Source organism: Salmo salar, chromosome ssa01, assembly GCF_905237065.1.
Source record: "Salmo salar chromosome ssa01, Ssal_v3.1, whole genome shotgun sequence".
NCBI lineage: Eukaryota > Metazoa > Chordata > Actinopteri > Salmoniformes > Salmonidae > Salmo > Salmo salar.
The window spans coordinates 222,210-237,209 of record NC_059442.1 but is presented as its reverse complement, the minus strand read 5'-3'; the positions used below and the strand labels follow the sequence as shown (position 1 = coordinate 237,209).

The following is a 15,000-nucleotide window of genomic DNA, read 5'->3' as shown; positions in this document are numbered from 1 at the left end:
AACTTCTCAATCACTTCTCAATGGAAACCAAACAATCAAGAATCTCCAATTACAACAAGTACAAAGTTCTGTTCATCTTTGATGGTCTGGATGAGTGCCGACTGCCCCTAGACTTCCAGAAGAACAAGATCTGTTGTGACGTCACAGAGTCAACCTCAGTGGATGTTCTGCTGACAAATCTCATCAAGGGAAATCTGCTTCCCTCTGCTCTCCTCTGGATAACTACCCGACCTGCAGCAGCCAATAAGATCCCTTCAGGGTGTGTTGACCAGGTGACAGAGGTACGAGGGTTCAATGACCCACAGAAGGAGGAGTACTTCAGGAAGAGATTCAGTGATGAGGACCTGGCCAGCAGAATCATCTCACACATAAAGACATCAAGGAGCCTCCACATCATGTGCCACATTCCAGTCTTCTGTTGGATTTCTGCAACAGTCCTTGAACACATGATGAAACATAAGAGAGAAGAGATGCCCAAGACTCTGACTGAGATGTACACACACCTTGTGGTGTTTCACACCAAACAGAAGAATGAAAAGTATCTTGGGAAAGAAGAGACAGGTCCACACTTGAATAACGAGAGCATTCTGTCACTGGGAAAACTGGCTTTTCAACTGCTTGTGAATGGCAATCAGATTTTCTATGAAGAAGACCTGAAAGAGGCTGGCATTGATGTCAATGAAGCCTCAGTGTACTCAGGATTGTGCACACAGCTCTTTAAAGAGGAATGTGGGCTGTACCAGGACAAGGTGTACTGCTTCGTGCATCTGAGCATTCAGGAGTTTCTGGCTGCAGTATATGTGTTCCTCTCATTCAACAACAACAATGAGAATCTAATGGACAAACAGCAATCAACGTCCAGGAACCTTTCTGGGAGGATCAGACAAAGGCGTAAAGTTACTGTCTACAAGAGTGCTGTGGATAAAGCCTTACAAAGTGAGATGGGAAACCTGGACCTTTTCCTCCGCTTCCTTCTGGGCCTCTCACTGGAGTCCAATCAGAAGCACTTACAAGGTCTACTGACAAAGACAAGAAGCAGCTCAAAGAGCCATCAAGAAACAGTCAAGTACATCAAGGAGAAGATCAGGGAGAATCCCTCTCCAGAGAAGTGCATCAATCTGTTCCACTGTCTGAATGAACTGAATGACCATTCTCTAGTGGAGGAGATCCAAAGCTACCTGAGTTCAGGAAGTCTCTCAGAAGACAACCTGTCACCTGCACAGTGGTCAGCTCTGGTCTTTGTGTTGCTGACTTCAGAAAAGGAGCTGGATGTGTTTGACCTGAAGAAATTCTGCAGATCAGAGGAAGGTCTTCTGAGGCTGCTGCCAGTGGTCAAAGCCTCCAGAGCTGCTCTGTGAGTAAATAAAATGATATTTAACAAATCATTAGGAAGAAATATTCAGTTTAGAGAAAAATATGCATTATTATACGTATATAATATTATATTGAAAAACATATTGAATGAATGCATTGATTTTCACATTAGTATAACATTATGACCATACAATTCTAGCTGACGGAAGATGAATCTATATGTTGTTTGAGAGAATAAACCAAATGCATCTGCCATTGTCCTTCTACACTACTCGTTAATTAACAGTGTGTTTGTGAAGTCATGATGATATCTTTGTCAGGCTGTCAGGGTGTGGAGTCACAGAGGAAGGCTGTGCTTCTCTGGTCTCAGCTCTGAGGTCAAACCCCTCACACCTGAGAGAGCTGGATCTGAGTAACAATGACCTGAAGGATTCAGGAGTGAAGCTGCTCTCTGCTGGACTGGGGAATCCCCACTGTAAACTGGAGACTCTGAGGTCAGTATTCCTGTAGTTGGTCAACAAGTGATAACTGTTCACCAGATCCACATGTGTTTACCAGGCACACATAGTCCACACCATATGTGTTTGAACAGTGAAGCTTACAGTTTTAAATGTGGTGCTATATTCCAGCATTTTGGATTTGAGACACAATGTTTCATATTAGGTGACTGTACAGAATGTCACCTTTTATTTGAGTTAATGGTGAGAGGTTAGCATGTTTTGTTGTAGCCTCTGTTATTGGTAATGGTGAGAGGTTAGCATGTTTTGTTGTAGCCTCTGTTATTGGTAATGGTGAGAGGTTAGCATGTTTTGTTGTATCCTCTGTTATTGGTAATGGTGAGAGGTTAGCATGTTTTGTTGTAGTCTCTGTTATTGGTAATGGTGAGAGGTTAGCATGTTTTGTTGTAGCCTCTGTTATTGGTAATGGTGAGAGGTTAGCATGTTTTGTTGTAGCCTCTGTTATTGGTAATGGTGAGAGGTTAGCATGTTTTGTTGTAGCCTCTGTTATTGGTAATGGTGAGAGGTTAGCATGTTTTGTTGTAGTCTCTGTTATTGGTAATGGTGAGAGGTTAGCATGTTTTGTTGTAGCCTCTGTTACTTTCACTCTCATTATAATTCATGATTCACTCATGCTTTTTCTTAATCATGGCATCATCTGGATTCATTTTGTAGTGTTTAGAAACATGTTATCAACTAACTTATAAAGAAAATTACTCCAGTCAACATCCACCTTTCAGTTACAATTTGGTAAAAACATAACCCAAAACACACAAGCTTGATGTAGTCATTCCGTTCAAGAAATATTGGACCAAATGTTTAACTTTTTGACTACTTTAATATACTATGAGTGAATTGGTCAGAATACTTATGACTTCTTCAAGTGGGGGGACTGGAGACAACAAGTGCTTTCATTTCAGATATGTATTAAAATATCCTCAAATAAAAGGTGACATAATATACTGTCACCTCATATGAAACATTTGATCTGAAATCCAAAATGTTGTAGTTTAGAGCCACATTTAAAATGTTATCTTCACTGTCTAAATAGATATGGTGTGGACTGTATACTCAATACAATCTAAATCTGATACCTCACTGTCTGTCTTTTGACTGATACTGCTTATTAAACTGGTCTGGTCATTCTACTCAAATATTTGTAATATACATTTTTGTCTCTACAAGTAATATTATGAACCTTTATAATAATGATACATTGATTTATGAATAGATATGGCAGGTTTTAGGACACTGATATATCTGAATATGTTGTAAAATATACTGCCACTACTTTCACCACCAAAGAATAGCAGTGTGATTTTAATATGATTTGACTCTTTGCAGGCTGTCAGGCTGTCAGGTCAAAGTGGAAGGATGTGGTTCTCTGGGCTCAGCTCTGAGGTCAAACCCCTCACACCTGAGAGAGCTGGATCTGAGTAACAATGACCTGAAGGATTCAGGAGTGAAGCTGCTCTCTGCTGGACTGGGGAATCCCCACTGTAAACTGGAGACTCTGAGGTCAGTATTCCTGTAGTTGGTCAACAAGTGATAACTGTTCACCAGATCCACATGTGTTTACCAGACACACATAGTCCACACCATATGTGTTTGGACAGTAAAGCTTACAGTTTAAAATGTGGTGCTATGCTCCAGCATTTTGGATTTGAGATACAATGTTTCATATTAGGTGACTGTACAGAATGTCACCGTTTATTTGAGGTTAATGGTGAGAGGTTAGCATGTTTTGTTGTAGCCTCTGTTATTGGTAATGGTGAGAGGTTAGCATGTTTTGTTGTAGCCTCTGTTATTGGTAATGGTGAGAGGTTAGTATGTTTTGTTGTAGTCTCTGTTATTGGTAATGGTGAGAGGTTAGCATGTTTTGTTGTAGCCTCCGAAATTGGTAATGGTGAGAGGTTAGCATGTTTTGTTGTAGCCTCTGTTATTGGTAATAGTGAGAGGTTAGCATGTTTTGTTGTATCCTCTGTTACTGGTAATGGTGAGAGGTTAGCGTGTTTTGTTGTAGCCTCTGTTACTGGTAATGGTGAGAGGTTAGCATGTTTTGTTGTAGACTCTGTTATTGGTAATATTGAGAGGTTAGCATGTTTTATTGTAGCCTCTGTTATTGGTAATGGTGAGAGGTTAGCATGTTTTGCTGTAGTCTCTGTTATTGGTAATGGTGAGAGGTTAGCATGTTTTGTTGTAGCCTCTGTTATTGGTAATGGTGAGAGGTTAGCATGTTTTGTTGTATCCTCTGTTATTGGTAATGGTGAGAGGTTAGCATGTTTTGTTGTAGCCTCTGTTATTGGTAATGGTGAGAGGTTAGCATGTTTTGTTGTAGCCTCCGTTATTGGTAATGGTGAGAGGTTAGCATGTTTTGTTGTAGCCTCTGTTATTGTTAATGGTGAGAGGTTAGCATGTTTTGTTGTATCCTCTGTTATTGGTAATGGTGAGAGGTTAGCATGTTTTGTTGTAATCTCTGTTATTGGTAATGGTGAGAGGTTAGCATGTTTTGTTGTAGCCTCTGTTATTGGTAATGGTGAGAGGTTAGCATGTTTTGTTGTAGCCTCTGTTATTGGTAATGGTGAGAGGTTAGCATGTTTTGTTGTAGCCTCTGTAATTGGTAATGGTGAGAGGTTAGCATGTTTTGTTGTAGCCTCTGTTATTGGTAATGGTGAGAGGTTAGCATGTTTTGTTGTAGCCTCTGTTATTGGTAATGGTGAGAGGTTAGCATGTTTTGTTGTAGCCTCTGTTATTGGTAATGGTGAGAGGTTAGCATGTTTTGTTGTAGTCTCTGTTATTGGTAATGGTGAGAGGTTAGCATGTTTTGTTGTAGACTCTGTTATTGGTAATGGTGAGAGGTTAGCATGTTTTGTTGTAGCCTCTGTTATTGGTAATGGTGAGAGGTTAGCATGTTTTGTTGTAGCCTCTGTTATTGGTAATGGTGAGAGGTTAGCATGTTTTGTTGTAGCCTCTGTTACTTTCACTCTCATTATTATTCATGATTCATTCATGCTTTTTCTTAATCATGGCATCATCTGGATTAATTTTGTAATGTTTAGAAACATGTTATCTACTAACTTATAAAGAAAATTACTCCAGTCAACATCCACCTTTCAGTTACAATTTGTCAAAACAAAACCCAAAACACAACCAAAACAAACTACAAATGCTATCAACGAGTTTGAGTCACAAGCTTGATGTAGTCATGCCGTTCAAGAAATATTGGACCAAATGTTTAACTTTTTGACAACTTTAATATACTATGAGTGAATTGGTCAGAATACTTATGACTTCTTCAAGTGGGGGGACTGGAGACAACAAGTGCTTTCATTTCAGATATGTATTAAAATATCCTCAAATAAAAGGTGACATTATATACTGTCACCTCATATGAAACATTTGATCTGAAATCCAAAATGTTGTAGTATAGAGCCACATTTAAAATGTTATCTTCCCTGTCTAAATAGATATGGTGTGGACTGTATACTCAATACAATCTAAATCTGATACCTCACTGTCTGTATTTTGACTGATACTGCTTTTTAAACTGGTCTGGTCAGTCTACTCAAATATTTGTTCTATACATTTTTCTCTCTACAAGTAATATTATGAACATTTATAATAATGATACATTGATTTATGAATAGATATGGCAGGTTTTAGGACACAGATATATCTGAATATGTTGAAAAATATACTGCCACTACTTTCACCACCAAAGAATAACAGTGTGATTTTAATATGATTTGACTCTTTGCAGGCTGTCAGGCTGTCTAGTCACAGAGGAAGGCTGTGCTTTTCTGGTCTCAGCTCTGAGGTCAAACCCCTCACACCTGAGACAGCTGGATCTGAGTAACAATGACCTGAAGGATTCAGGAGTGGAGCTGCTCTCTGCTGAACTGGGGAATCCCCACTGTAAACTGGAGACTCTGAGGTCAGTATTCCTGTAGTTGGTCAACAAGTGATAACTGTTCACCAGATCCACATGTGTTTACCAGACACACATAGTCCACACCATATGTTTTTGGACAGTGAAGCTTACAGTTTTAAATGTGGTGCTATATTCCAGCATTTTGGATTTGAGACACAATGTTTCATATTAGGTGACTGTACAGAATGTCACCTTTTATTTGAGTTAATGGTGAGAGGTTAGCATGTTTTGTTGTAGCCTCTGTTATTGGTAATGGTGAGAGGTTAGCATGTTTTGTTGTAGCCTCTGTTATTGGTAATGGTGAGAGGTTAGCATGTTTTGTTGTATCCTCTGTTATTGGTAATGGTGAGAGGTTAGCATGTTTTGTTGTAGTCTCTGTTATTGGTAATGGTGAGAGGTTAGCATGTTTTGTTGTAGCCTCTGTTATTGGTAATGGTGAGAGGTTAGCGTGTTTTGTTGTAGCCTCTGTTATTGGTAAAGGTGAGAGGTTAGTATGTTTTGTTGTAGCCTCTGTTATTGGTAATGGTGAGAGGTTAGCATGTTTTGTTGTAGTCTCTGTTATTGGTAATGGTGAGAGGTTAGCATGTTTTGTTGTAGCCTCTGTTATTGGTAATGGTGAGAGGTTAGCGTGTTTTGTTGTAGCCTCTGTTATTGGTAATGGTGAGAGGTTAGCATGTTTTGCTGTAGTCTCCTTTATTGGTAATGGTGAGAGGTTAGCATGATTTGTTGTAGCCTCTGTTATTGGTAATGGTGAGAGGTTAGCGTGTTTTGTTGTAGCCTCTGTTATTGGTAATGGTGAGAGGTTAGCATGCTTGTTGTATCCTCTGTTATTGGTGAGAGGTTAGCATGTTTTGTTGTAGTCTCTGTTATTGGTAATGGTGAGAGGTTAGCATGTTTTGTTGTATCATGTGTTATTGGTAATGGTGAGAGGTTAGCATGTTTTGTTGTAGCCTCTGTTATTGGTAATGGTGAGAGGTTAGCATGTTTTGTTGTATCCTCTGTTATTGGTAATGGTGAGAGGTTAGCATGTTTTGTTGTAACCTCTGTAATTGGTAATGGTGAGAGGTTAGCATGGTTTGTTGTAGCCTCTGTTATTGGTAATGGTGAGAGGTTAGCATGTTTTGTTGTAGTCTCTGTTATTGGTAATGGTGAGAGGTTAGCATGTTTTGTTGTATCATTTGTTATTGGTAATGGTGAGAGGTTAGCATGTTTTGTTGTAGCCTCTGTTATTGGTAATGGTGAGAGGTTAGCATGTTTTGTTGTAGTCTCTGTTATTGGTAATGGTGAGAGGTTAGCATGTTTTGTTGTATCATTTGTTATTGGTAATGGTGAGAGGTTAGCATGTTTTGTTGTAGCCTCTGTTATTGGTAATGGTGAGAGGTTAACATGTTTTGTTGTAGCCTCTGTTACTGGTAATGGTGAGAGGTTAGCATGTTCTGTTGTAGTCTCTGTTATTGGTAATGGTGAGAGGTTAGCATGTTTTGTTGTAGCCTCTGTTATTGGTAATGGTGAGAGGTTAGCATGTTTTGTTGTATCCTCTGTTATTGGTAATGGTGAGAGGTTAGCATGTTTTGTTGTAGCCTCTGCTATTGGCAATGGTGAGAGGTTAGCATATTTTGTTGTAGCCTCTGCTTTTGGTAATGGTGAGAGGTTAGCATGTTTTGTTGCAGCCTCTGTTATTGGTAATGGTGAGAGTTTAACATGTTTTGTTGTAGCCTCTGTTATTGGTAATGGTGAGAGGTTAGCATGTTTTGTTGTAGACTCTGTTATTGGTAATGGTGAGAGGTTAGCATGTATTGTAGTAGCCTCAGTTCTTGGTAATGGTGAGAGGTTAGCATGTTTTTAGTTGTAGCCTCTGTTATTGGTAATGGTGAGAGGTTAGCATGTTTTGCTGTAGTCTCCTATATTGGTAATGGTGAGAGGTTATCATGTTTTGTTGTAGCCTCTGTTATTGGTAATGGTGAGAGGTTAGCATGTTTTGTTGTAGTCTCTGTTATTGGTAATGGTGAGAGGTTAGCATGTTTTGTTGTAGCCTCTGTTATTGGTAATGGTGAGAGGTTAGCATGTTTTGTTGTATCCTCTGTTATTGGTAATGGTGAGAGGTTAGCATGTTTTGTTGTATCCTCTGTTATTGGTAATGGTGAGAGGTTAGCATGTATTGTAGTTGCCTCTGTTCTTGGTAATGGTGAGAGGTTAGCATGTTTTTAGTTGTAGGCTCTGTTATTGGTAATGGTGAGAGGTTAGCATGTTTTGCTGTAGTCTCCTATATTGGTAATGGTGAGAGGTTAGCATGTTTTGTTGTAGTCTCTGTTATTGGTAATGGTGAGAGGTTAGCATGTTTTGTTGTATCATTTGTTATTGGTAATGGTGAGAGGTTAGCATGTTTTGTTGTAGCCTCTGTTATTGGTAATGGTGAGAGGTTAACATGTTTTGTTGTAGCCTCTGTTATTGGTAATGGTGAGAGGTTAGCATATTTTGTTGTAGCCTCTGCTTTTGGTAATGGTGAGAGGTTAGCATGTTTTGTTGCAGCCTCTGTTATTGGTAATGGTGAGAGTTTAACATGTTTTGTTGTAGCCTCTGTTATTGGTAATGGTGAGAGGTTAGCATGTTTTGTTGTAGACTCTGTTATTGGTAATGGTGAGAGGTTAGCATGTATTGTAGTAGCCTCAGTTCTTGGTAATGGTGAGAGGTTAGCATGTTTTTAGTTGTAGCCTCTGTTATTGGTAATGGTGAGAGGTTAGCATGTTTTGCTGTAGTCTCCTATATTGGTAATGGTGAGAGGTTATCATGTTTTGTTGTAGCCTCTGTTATTGGTAATGGTGAGAGGTTAGCATGTTTTGTTGTAGTCTCTGTTATTGGTAATGGTGAGAGGTTAGCATGTTTTGTTGTAGCCTCTGTTATTGGTAATGGTGAGAGGTTAGCATGTTTTGTTGTATCCTCTGTTATTGGTAATGGTGAGAGGTTAGCATGTTTTGTTGTATCCTCTGTTATTGGTAATGGTGAGAGGTTAGCATGTTTTGTTGTATCCTCTGTTATTGGTAATGGTGAGAGGTTAGCATGTTTTGTTGTAGCCTCTGCTATTGGCAATGGTGAGAGGTTAGCATATTTTGTTGTAGCCTCTGCTATTGGTAATGGTGAGAGGTTAGCATGTTTTGCTGTAGTCTCCTTTATTGGTAATGGTGAGAGGTTAGCATGTTTTGTTGTAGATTCTGTTATTGGTAATGGTGAGAGGTTAGCATGTATTGTAGTTGCCTCTGTTCTTGGTAATGGTGAGAGGTTAGCATGTTTTTAGTTGTAGGCTCTGTTATTGGTAATGGTGAGAGGTTAGCATGTTTTGCTGTAGTCTCCTATATTGGTAATGGTGAGAGGTTAGCATGTTTTGTTGTAGTCTCTGTTATTGGTAATGGTGAGAGGTTAGCATGTTTTGTTGTATCATTTGTTATTGGTAATGGTGAGAGGTTAGCATGTTTTGTTGTAGCCTCTGTTATTGGTAATGGTGAGAGGTTAACATGTTTTGTTGTAGCCTCTGTTATTGGTAATGGTGAGAGGTTAGCATGTTTTGTTGTAGCCTCTGTTATTGGTAATGGTGAGAGGTTAGCATGTTTTGTTGTAGCCTCTTTTATTGGTAATGGTGAGAGTTTAGCATGTTTTGTTGTATCCTCTGTTATTGGTAATGGTGAGAGGTTAGCATGTTTTGCTGTAGTCTCCTTTATTGGTAATGGTGAGAGGTTAGCATGTTTTGTTGTAGACTCTGTTATTGGTAATGGTGAGAGGTTAGCATGTATTGTAGTAGCCTCTGTTCTTGGTAATGGTGAGAGGTTAGCATGTTTTGTTGTAGCCTCTGTTATTGGTAATGGTGAGAGGTTAGCATGTTTTGCTGTAGTCTCCTATATTGGTAATGGTGAGAGGTTAGCATGTTTTGTTGTAGACTCTGATATTGGTAATGGTGAGAGGTTAGCATGTATTGTGGTAGCCTCTGTTATTGGTAATGGTGAGAGGTTAGCATGTTTTGTTGTATCCTCTGTTATTGGTAATGGTGAGAGGTTAGCATGTTTTGTTGTAACCTATGTTATTGGTAATGGTGAGAGGTTAGCATGTTTTGTTGTAGCCTCTGTTATTGGTAATGGTGAGAGGTTAGCATGTTTTGTTGTAGCCTCTGTTATTGGTAATGGTGAGAGGTTAGCATGTTTTGTTGTAGCCTCTGTTATTGGTAATGGTGAGAGGTTAGCATGTTTTGTTGTAGCCTCTGTTATTGGTAATGGTGAGAGGTTAGCATGTTTTGTTGTATCATTTGTTATTGGTAATGGTGAGAGGTTAGCATGTTTTGTTGTAGCCTCTGTTACTGGTAATGGTGAGAGGTTAGCATGTTTTGTTGTAGCCTCTGTTATTGGTAATGGTGAGAGGTTAGCATGTTTTGTTGTAGCCTCTGTTATTGGTAATGGTGAGAGGTTAGCATGTTTTGCTGTAGTCTCCTTTATTGGTAATGGTGAGAGGTTAGCATGTTCTGTTGTATCCTCTGTTATTGGTAATGGTGAGAGGTTAGCATGTTTTGTTGTAGCCTCTGTTATTGGTAATGGTGAGAGGTTAGCATGTTTTGCTGTAGTCTCCTATATTGGTAATGGTGAGAGGTTATCATGTTTTGTTGTAGCCTCTGTTATTGGTAATGGTGAGAGGTTAGCATGTTTTGTTGTAGTCTCTGTTATTGGTAATGGTGAGAGGTTAGCATGTTTTGTTGTAGCCTCTGTTATTGGTAATGGTGAGAGGTTAGCATGTTTTGTTGTATCCTCTGTTATTGGTAATGGTGAAAGGTTAGCATGTTTTGTTGTATCCTCTGTTATTGGTAATGGTGAGAGGTTAGCATGTTTTGTTGCAGCCTCTGTTATTGGTAATGGTGAGAGGTTAACATGTTTTGTTGTAGCCTCTGTTATTGGTAATGGTGAGAGGTTAGCATGTTTTGCTGTAGTCTCCTTTATTGGTAATGGTGAGAGGTTAGCATGTTTTGTTGTAGACTCTGTTATTGGTAATGGTGAGAGGTTAGCATGTATTGTAGTAGCCTCTGTTCTTGGTAATGGTGAGAGGTTAGCATGTTTTTAGTTGTAGGCTCTGTTATTGGTAATGGTGAGAGGTTAGCATGTTTTGTTGTAGTCTCTGTTATTGGTAATGGTGAGAGGTTAGCATGTTTTGTTGTATCATTTGTTATTGGTAATGGTGAGAGTTTAGCCTGTTTTGTTGTAGCCTCTGTTATTGGTAATGGTGAGAGGTTAACATGTTTTGTTGTAGCCTCTGTTATTGGTAATGGTGAGAGGTTTGCATGTTTTGTTGTAGCCTCTGTTATTGGTAATGGTGAGAGGTTAGCATGTTTTGTTGTAGCCTCTTTTATTGGTAATGGTGAGAGTTTAGCATGTTTTGTTGTATCCTCTGTTATTGGTAATGGTGAGAGGTTAGCATGTTTTGCTGTAGTCTCCTTTATTGGTAATGGTGAGAGGTTAGCATGTTTTGTTGTAGACTCTGTTATTGGTAATGGTGAGAGGTTAGCATGTATTGTAGTAGCCTCTGTTCTTGGTAATGGTGAGAGGTTAGCATGTTTTGTTGTAGCCTCTGTTATTGGTAATGGTGAGAGGTTAGCATGTTTTGCTGTAGTCTCCCATATTGGTAATGGTGAGAGGTTAGCATGTTTTGTTGTAGACTCTGATATTGGTAATGGTGAGAGGTTAGCATGTATTGTGGTAGCCTCTGTTATTGGTAATGGTGAGAGGTTAGCATGTTTTGTTGTATCCTCTGTTATTGGTAATGGTGAGAGGTTAGCATGTTTTGTTGTAACCTATGTTATTGGTAATGGTGAGAGGTTAGCATGTTTTGTTGTAGCCTCTGTTATTGGTAATGGTGAGAGGTTAGCATGTTTTGTTGTAGCCTCTGTTATTGGTAATGGTGAGAGGTTAGCATGTTTTGTTGTAGCCTCTGTTATTGGTAATGGTGAGAGGTTAGCATGTTTTGTTGTAGCCTCTGTTATTGGTAATGGTGAGAGGTTAGCATGTTTTGTTGTATCATTTGTTATTGGTAATGGTGAGAGGTTAGCATGTTTTGTTGTAGCCTCTGTTACTGGTAATGGTGAGAGGTTAGCATGTTTTGTTGTAGCCTCTGTTATTGGTAATGGTGAGAGGATAGCATGTTTTGTTGTAGCCTCTGTTATTGGTAATGGTGAGAGGTTAGCATGTTTTGCTGTAGTCTCCTTTATTGGTAATGGTGAGAGGTTAGCATGTTCTGTTGTATCCTCTGTTATTGGTAATGGTGAGAGGTTAGCATGTTTTGTTGTAGCCTCTGTTATAGGTAATGGTGAGAGGTTAGCATGTTTTGTTGTAGCCTCTGTTATTGGTAATGGTGAGAGGTTAGCATGTTTTGTTGTACCCCCTGTTATTGGTAATGGTGAGAGGATAGCATGTTCTGTTGTATCCTCTGTTATTGGTAATGGTGAGAGGTTAGCATGTTTTGTTGTATCCTCTGTTATTGGTAATGGTGAGAGGTTAGCATGTTTTGTTGCAGCCTCTGTTATTGGGAATGGTGAGAGGTTAGCATGTTTTGTTGTAGCCTCTGTTATTGATAATGGTGAGAGGTTAGCATGTTTTGTTGTAGCCTCTGTTATTGGTAATGGTGAGAGGTTAGCATGTTTTGTTGTAGCCTCTGTTATTGGTAATGGTGAGAGGTTAGCATGTTTTGTTGTATCCTCTGTTATTGGTAATGGTGAGATGTTAGCATGTTTTGTTGCAACCTCTGTTATTGGGAATGGTGAGAGGTTAGCATGTTTTGTTGTATCCTCTGTTATTGGTAATGGTGAGATGTTAGCATGTTTTGTTGTAGCCTCTGTTATTGGTAATGGTGAGAGGTCAGCATGTTTTGTTGTAGCCTCTGTTATTGGTAATGGTGAGAGGTTAGCATGTTCTGTTGTATCCTCTGTTATTGGTAATGGTGAGAGGTTAGCATGTTTTGTTGTTGCCTCTGTTATTGGTAATGGTGAGAGGTTCACATGTTTTGTTGTAGCCTCTGTTTTTGGAAATGATGAGAGGTTAGCATGTTTTGTTGTAGCCTCTGTTATTGGTAATGGTGAGAGGTTAGCATGTTTTGTTGTAACCTCTGTTATTGGTAATGGTGAGAGGTTAACATGTTTTGTTGTAGCCTCTGTTTTTGGAAATGATGAGAGGTTAGCATGTTTTGTTGTAGCCTCTGTTATTGGTAATGGTGAGAGGTTAGCATGTTTTGTTGTAGCCTCTGTTATTGGTAATGGTGAGAGGTTAGCATGTTTTATTGTATCCTCTGTTATTGGTAATGGTGAGAGGTTAGCATGTTTTGTTGTAGACTCTGTTATTGGTAATGGTGAGAGGTTAGCATGTATTGTAGTAGCCTCTGTTCTTGGTAATGGTGAGAGGTTAGCATGTTTTTAGTTGTAGGCTCTGTTATTGGTAATGGTGAGAGGTTAGCATGTTTTGTTGTAGTCTCTGTTATTGGTAATGGTGAGAGGTTAGCATGTTTTGTTGTATCATTTGTTATTGGTAATGGTGAGAGTTTAGCATGTTTTGTTGTAGCCTCTGTTATTGGTAATGGTGAGAGGTTAACATGTTTTGTTGTAGCCTCTGTTATTGGTAATGGTGAGAGGTTTGCATGTTTTGTTGTAGCCTCTGTTATTGGTAATGGTGAGAGGTTAGCATGTTTTGTTGTAGCCTCTTTTATTGGTAATGGTGAGAGTTTAGCATGTTTTGTTGTATCCTCTGTTATTGGTAATGGTGAGAGGTTAGCATGTTTTGCTGTAGTCTCCTTTATTGGTAATGGTGAGAGGTTAGCATGTTTTGTTGTAGACTCTGTTATTGGTAATGGTGAGAGGTTAGCATGTATTGTAGTAGCCTCTGTTCTTGGTAATGGTGAGAGGTTAGCATGTTTTGTTGTAGCCTCTGTTATTGGTAATGGTGAGAGGTTAGCATGTTTTGCTGTAGTCTCCCATATTGGTAATGGTGAGAGGTTAGCATGTTTTGTTGTAGACTCTGATATTGGTAATGGTGAGAGGTTAGCATGTATTGTGGTAGCCTCTGTTATTGGTAATGGTGAGAGGTTAGCATGTTTTGTTGTATCCTCTGTTATTGGTAATGGTGAGAGGTTAGCATGTTTTGTTGTAACCTATGTTATTGGTAATGGTGAGAGGTTAGCATGTTTTGTTGTAGCCTCTGTTATTGGTAATGGTGAGAGGTTAGCATGTTTTGTTGTAGCCTCTGTTATTGGTAATGGTGAGAGGTTAGCATGTTTTGTTGTAGCCTCTGTTATTGGTAATGGTGAGAGGTTAGCATGTTTTGTTGTAGCCTCTGTTATTGGTAATGGTGAGAGGTTAGCATGTTTTGTTGTATCATTTGTTATTGGTAATGGTGAGAGGTTAGCATGTTTTGTTGTAGCCTCTGTTACTGGTAATGGTGAGAGGTTAGCATGTTTTGTTGTAGCCTCTGTTATTGGTAATGGTGAGAGGTTAGCATGTTTTGTTGTAGCCTCTGTTATTGGTAATGGTGAGAGGTTAGCATGTTTTGCTGTAGTCTCCTTTATTGGTAATGGTGAGAGGTTAGCATGTTCTGTTGTATCCTCTGTTATTGGTAATGGTGAGAGGTTAGCATGTTTTGTTGTAGCCTCTGTTATAGGTAATGGTGAGAGGTTAGCATGTTTTGTTGTAGCCTCTGTTATTGGTAATGGTGAGAGGTTAGCATGTTTTGTTGTACCCCCTGTTATTGGTAATGGTGAGAGGATAGCATGTTCTGTTGTATCCTCTGTTATTGGTAATGGTGAGAGGTTAGCATGTTTTGTTGTATCCTCTGTTATTGGTAATGGTGAGAGGTTAGCATGTTTTGTTGCAGCCTCTGTTATTGGGAATGGTGAGAGGTTAGCATGTTTTGTTGTAGCCTCTGTTATTGATAATGGTGAGAGGTTAGCATGTTTTGTTGTAGCCTCTGTTATTGGTAATGGTGAGAGGTTAGCATGTTTTGTTGTAGCCTCTGTTATTGGTAATGGTGAGAGGTTAGCATGTTTTGTTGTATCCTCTGTTATTGGTAATGGTGAGATGTTAGCATGTTTTGTTGCAACCTCTGTTATTGGGAATGGTGAGAGGTTAGCATGTTTTGTTGTATCCTCTGTTATTGGTAATGGTGAGGTGTTAGCATGTTTTGTTGTAGCCTCTGTTATTGGTAATGGTGAGAGGTCAGCATGTTTTGTTGTAGCCTCTGTTATTGGTAA

The 15,000-nt window shown here is 39.2% G+C and overlaps 1 long non-coding RNA gene across 1 annotated transcript; it reads left to right on the top strand.

The window, feature by feature from the left end:
- The first annotated feature begins 1,722 nt into the window (after nt 1–1,722).
- Nucleotides 1,723–5,664, top strand: LOC123726716 (uncharacterized). Its single transcript, XR_006758839.1, has 3 exons — nt 1,723–1,808; nt 3,156–3,329; nt 5,572–5,664. It is a non-coding gene; the product is annotated as an uncharacterized lncRNA (long non-coding RNA).
- The last annotated feature ends 9,336 nt before the right edge of the window (nt 5,665–15,000 follow it).